General features: G+C 33.3%; 1 long non-coding RNA gene across 1 annotated transcript; it reads right to left on the reverse strand.

The window, feature by feature from the left end:
• LOC108741173 lies at positions 1–1453 on the reverse strand. Its single transcript, XR_001938465.1, has 3 exons — positions 1137–1453; positions 890–1078; positions 1–125 (listed from the first exon to the last, which is right to left on the reverse strand). It is a non-coding gene; the product is annotated as an uncharacterized LOC108741173 (long non-coding RNA).
• Between the last annotated feature and the right edge of the window lie 4334 nt (positions 1454–5787).

Genomic DNA, 5787 nt, shown 5'->3' on the forward strand with positions numbered 1-5787 from the left:
TGTAAATATTACCCAGGAAGCAACAACCTCTGTATAGCGAAATGTACTCTCCGGATACCGGAGGGCATATGTAGCTGCCCCATATAAAAGACCACGGAGAACGGCGGGACATTAACCATTAAAAACTGTAATATTACAAAAGCAATTTTTTATTCTGTGACTAAAAATATATGCAAAAGTTTTGAATGATGATGTGCACGAGGTGAATCTATAGACATATATAAAGTCGTGGTAGTTACACTATTTATAACTCAAGAACGGCTGAACCGATTTGGCTGAAAATTGGTGGGGAAGTACCTTATAACCAGGAGACGGACATAGGATAGTTTTTATTATCCCGTTCCCGTGGAACTTGACATAAAACGTGGTATAAGAAAACGCAACTGACAGCAAAACGAAAAATTTATCAGTCAAAACATCGGTCTAGCCGTTCATTTGTTAAAAATGGTATAACAAAAATTTAATCTCTGTTGGGGGGAGGAGTGGTGAAGAGGAGTTGCAGGGGATAAATAGGTGTTGCAATTTTTGTTTGGGACATACTGTATTTGTGGTTGAATTTACTTGAAACTTGATACTCGTATATATGCTGTTTGATATTATTAATCAAATGAAAAGAGGTTGCAACGTTTCCATGGGGTATATTTTATTTGTACTCGGATTTACTCGAAGGTTGTTCATTGTTGAAATTAAGCAAATACGTGTTTTGGCAATTTTTAAAAATCAACCCTTAAAGATCAAATGTTGTTGCTACGTTTGTATTTGAAATTAAAACGTTATAAGGGTGAATTGGGAGTTAAAGGTTTTATGGAGAAACAATATTAATTTCTGCGAGCAAAGCCGCGGGGAAAAGCTAGTAATACCTACTTATGCAATAAATGTTTCTACATACCAACGTAAAATATTACCAAATGAGTAACCCCCGGAAACCTCTCAATAGCGAAATATGCCCTCCGGATACTGGAGGGCGTATGTAGGCTCCTCACGGAAATTTAAAATTATTATGGTTATCAAATGTAAGTTTTGTTCTAACTTATTTCTAGTTTCATAAATTCTATTTGTTTTAAATGGTTTATATTTTCTACAAAAAAAAAAGAAATATGTTATTTATAGCACAAAGTCACAGCTGAACATCTTACCATGAGCATTGATGACGATATGAGAAGATGGTAACGGTAACAAACTTTTTTCAAACGCCACAACTGGAAGAAGGATACGGTCATAAACCTGGATATGTGATCGTTTTCTACTGATTGTATCTAATAATGCAATAAGTACATAGAGAATTACGAAAGGTAAATTTTGTTTACTCCACAAGTAACATCGTAAAATTAATCAAACTTTAACAACAAAACCATGCTCTGCGAAACGAAAAGCTCAACGTTTAGATAAGTTCTTATTACATTTCTATATGTTGGTTATTTGTGAAAGAATCATAATGCTGATTCAGACTTCTGCTAATGCAACGTTGACATCGCAACTGACTCAAATTAACAATACCAATAATGCTATCATGGTCATTATCTTGAACATGAATTATGTAGAACAAAAAAACAATCCTTTTATTTAATAATAATTTTAATAGGTAGATATATATGTAACTTTTACATTTTGTGGCTTCATGCAGACAGATTTATAAAAGTAACTGCTGTTGGGGATGATTGTTTTTTTGCTCCGAAACCATTCGAAAAACTTTAAAGAAATACAAAGAAGGTTGCACTATGTTTTGTTTGTTTGAAAAACCTCCTATTGGTTTTGATGGCTACACACCGATTCGGTCCCGCGGTCGGGTATAATCCGCGTCTCTTATCTTTCATGAAAAGAAAACATCAAAATATAAGTAAACACTTATAATCCAAAATTCTAGAAAACGTACTTTGACGCCTAATGTGTTATCCTAAGTTAGAGTCTTCCTTTAACAAATTTAATTTCTAATTATAACAAATAAGCATTACATGAGCAAAAAAATACGAAACAAATACTACATTGATGCTATTAATCAGGATAATGCCTAGTTCCCTCCCATATACCTGTTTTTAATTAGGGTTAAAATTTTCGGTATGTCGAATTCCCTCCTAATTATACATCAATTGCCTCCCAACGGCAACCAACCATTTTAAAATTAAATAAATAAACATTTCATAACTGATACGTGTTTTCTTTCTGAAATTATTTTATCTTTAATTTACTGAAGTACTGAACTGCACTATAAATATATATTTATTTTCGATAAATAAAATCGGTAAGTAGTCGTTAACTTAATTATCGGAGTTGATATGAACGGCAGGGAACTCGGCAAGTACCCGGGAGGGAATTCGACATCTATATTTTAACCAAAACTACCTGCGGGAGGGAATTCGGCATCACCGATTAATCACTAGCTGATTGAGTGCAGCGTTGCGCACCGTATTTATGAACCAGGGCCGGAATTGAATTTACGTGTATTTTTAATTACGTTTTTCTCGAAAACGGTGAGCATTCGGACATACAAACATTTACTTAATTTTCACGTTGTATAGTGCTCTTGGCACTTATTTCTGTTACACCCTGTACACGGGAAACTTGTAATACATTTTCTCAGTATTAACAAAAATGTTGTCATAAGGCAAATAAAATAACGTGAGCATGCACACGTAATTTTTCCAGATAATAAACAATCAGAAAACAGATTAGTTGTAAGAAATATAAGTAAATTAAGCTTATATATACAGGGTGTCTCAACGGTGACCACCCACTAGAATATTTCCGAAACTACTTCAATGTAAATTTATATTTGTATAATTAAAGAAGGCATATCGTGGTCGTTGACTTTGTGTTGCTGTTGTGAATGTTTTGACTATTCAGTGATATTTCGTTATCATCATCATTATCATAAGGTCGTCAGTCCTAAGACCCATTAGACACGCACCTCCACTTTTTCCTATCCTCAACTAACCTTTGCATTTCTCTAAAACTAGAACATCCCAACATCATTAATCTAATCTAACCTTCTCTATTCACGATATCCTAATCATTCGCCTCTTAACACCTCATTTCGTAGCTATTCAATATATTTTGAAAACAGTATGTGTAGCTGTGGAAAGTTTATACTGTATACAAAGACCGAGTAGCCACAGAATGTGGTTTAAGCCCAATATAAAGTTACAATTTCTCTATTTTCGAACCGAGCTTGTAATATTCCACAGATACTCCTTCACTCTCTTCTGACTATTTCTTCCGTGTCATTTTTCTCACCCCAGCCACCACTCACATGTTCCCACAATTACTAAAAAAGAGGCTGAAGAGGGTCTTCCGCCCTACCATCCAGCGTAATCCGAAGAGACTGTCCTGGCGCATTAGTAACTTGTGTAAATGAAACACTAATAAGTTTTTTTACTTCCACCTTCATTGTAATTAACATCAACTTTGGGACTTTCAAATTCGTAAAAAAGTATATAAGCGCAAACAGTAGACTAGACTTTATTTATTCACCTCTGTCCTAAAATGGATCGTTGATGTGCACTACAGGGAATTGGTTCTGCTGAAGTTATACACATTGTACCTTGGACACGTGAAAAGAACGTTAACCAAATTAAATTCTTGGTGGCGATTCACGTTTGATAATATACAGGTTGGCCCAAAAAGTAATCAATATGCTCTTTGCTGTTAAACAAAGTTTAATTACAAAATTTTTCAAACAAAACTTGTTCCCTATTTTACTACAAGATCGGCAGTGTTTTTCAGATTTGATTTCCTATACAAAGCGTTCAAAAAAAAAAAGGTTTTATTTGAATGACAGCCATGTGAAATATTAGCTCAAGATAGGAAAGAGTGGAGGTGCGTGTCCAACCAGTCTTAGGACTGACGACCATATGATAATGATTTGAAATATGGCTCCAATCGAAGAAAGGTATAAGAAAAAGTTGTTCTTAAAGCTAAAATTGGAAGCTATGCAAACAATCGCACCGATATTCAAAATGTTTTTTGATGCAAGTGATTTGACTAGAAAAAATAAAACATTTGAATGTTTGGCTTTCTGAACAACTTATACTAATAACATTCTTCGATTAGAGCCATATTACAAGACTGCCATTTAAACGAAACCGTCTTTTTCCTATTTTGGAACACTCTGTATAGTAAATTAAATTTGGATAATACAGACGATCTTGCATTAAAATAGGGAGCAAGTTTTACTAGAAAAGTTTTTCGATTAAACTTATATATATTGTGTACTTTTTGGACCACCCTGTAGAAGTATAAAGAAATGATTGAGAAGAATTAAATGCTTTCTTATAGGCCTGCATCGTTGATGCTGTTGGACATCTATATGTATATCATATTAAGGTACTTGTCCAGCATCTGAAATACTTCAGTTAGCGGTAAATGTCAGTAGATGGCGCATACTGTCATAGCTCGCTAAGTAATTAAAGTAGTCAGAATTATGTGAAGATATGGTCAACATCTAGTTAAAAATAGAGCTTTCTGCTAATAACTTAAATAAACAAATAACAAAACATTCAGAATAAATTCTTACATTCTGTTATTCTGCTAATGACCATTAAAAGAAAAAACAAAAACTGGTGATAGTAAGTAGGTAGTTAACAACAATCAAGCGGCACTTAACATTTTATAATTATTATTGTGTACAATCTGTTACATCGAAGTTCCGTAAAGGACAAATCATAAATTATCCACTCTATACATACTTTTCATTTTTACGTTTTTTGTTACTGCGACAACAATAAAACAGTTGCATTTTCAAACAGTAAAACTGATGAATTATATACACTTGTAGAATTAGAAAGGAATAAATTGCCTTGTTCGAGAGATAATTTAGTTTTTGTTATGTTTTCAGTTTATTAAAAATATTCTAGAAGTAAAAGTCGGTGTATGACGCTTCACTTTTTAAAATTGTTTAATTATCTTAAACTTTTTTGTAGTGTATTCAACTCAAGTAATTACCTGAGGCATAAAATATGAATAAAGCAATAAATGGCTTTGAGTAATAAATTAACACATTTTATAAAGCTGGTTATAAAAAAAAATTTATTACAAAAATTTCTGTAATTTTAAAACCAACTTATTTAGGTAGTTTGACTGCAACACAACGTTCAAGATAAATACACATGTATATTTATATTTATTTATCGACCCTGACATATTGTACCTATTTAACATATGTATTTCGCATTTTGTTGTTGTTTTACCAAATAATTTGCCTTAACTTTCCATTAACAGAAGGTAAGTAATGACGCAAGGTGTAGGTACATCCATGCAGTAAATATATTCCGTCATTTCCAGACAGTAAGGAAATTCCCCGATAATTGTTAGCCCAGTATTTTTATACGTTGTTAACTTCTGATTCATGCAATTTTTTACGTAAGTAAATGTTTAGGAACATAAATATTTATCAAAATAATGACAATGTAACAATATAAGAACAGAGGCTTTCACGGCCGGAATCCATGGTAGAATGCAGATTCGTCCATGGACTGAATGGTTCACTTAGACCACGGCCCTATAGCCCGAATCTGCATTCTATAGGGTTGTTCGGAAAGTCATTTTCTTTTGCACCCAACTTCACATTTAAGCCGTATAATTTTTATATGATTTGAAAGCTCATATAGCAAGGCTTGTGTGTGAAAAATTCCAATTAATTCTACGCAGTAGTTTTTGGTTGGTGCCCTTTTAAATATGGAGAGCGATAAGCAGCATTTTCGACATATCTTACTGTTTTACTACGGAAAGGGTAAAAATGCTGTTCAAGCCAGAATGAAATTGACTGATGTGTATGGAGAAGGTGTGTTGACA

Source organism: Agrilus planipennis, unplaced genomic scaffold (assembly GCF_000699045.2).
Source record: "Agrilus planipennis isolate EAB-ADULT unplaced genomic scaffold, Apla_2.0 scaffold94, whole genome shotgun sequence".
Classification (NCBI taxonomy): Eukaryota; Metazoa; Arthropoda; class Insecta; order Coleoptera; family Buprestidae; genus Agrilus; species Agrilus planipennis.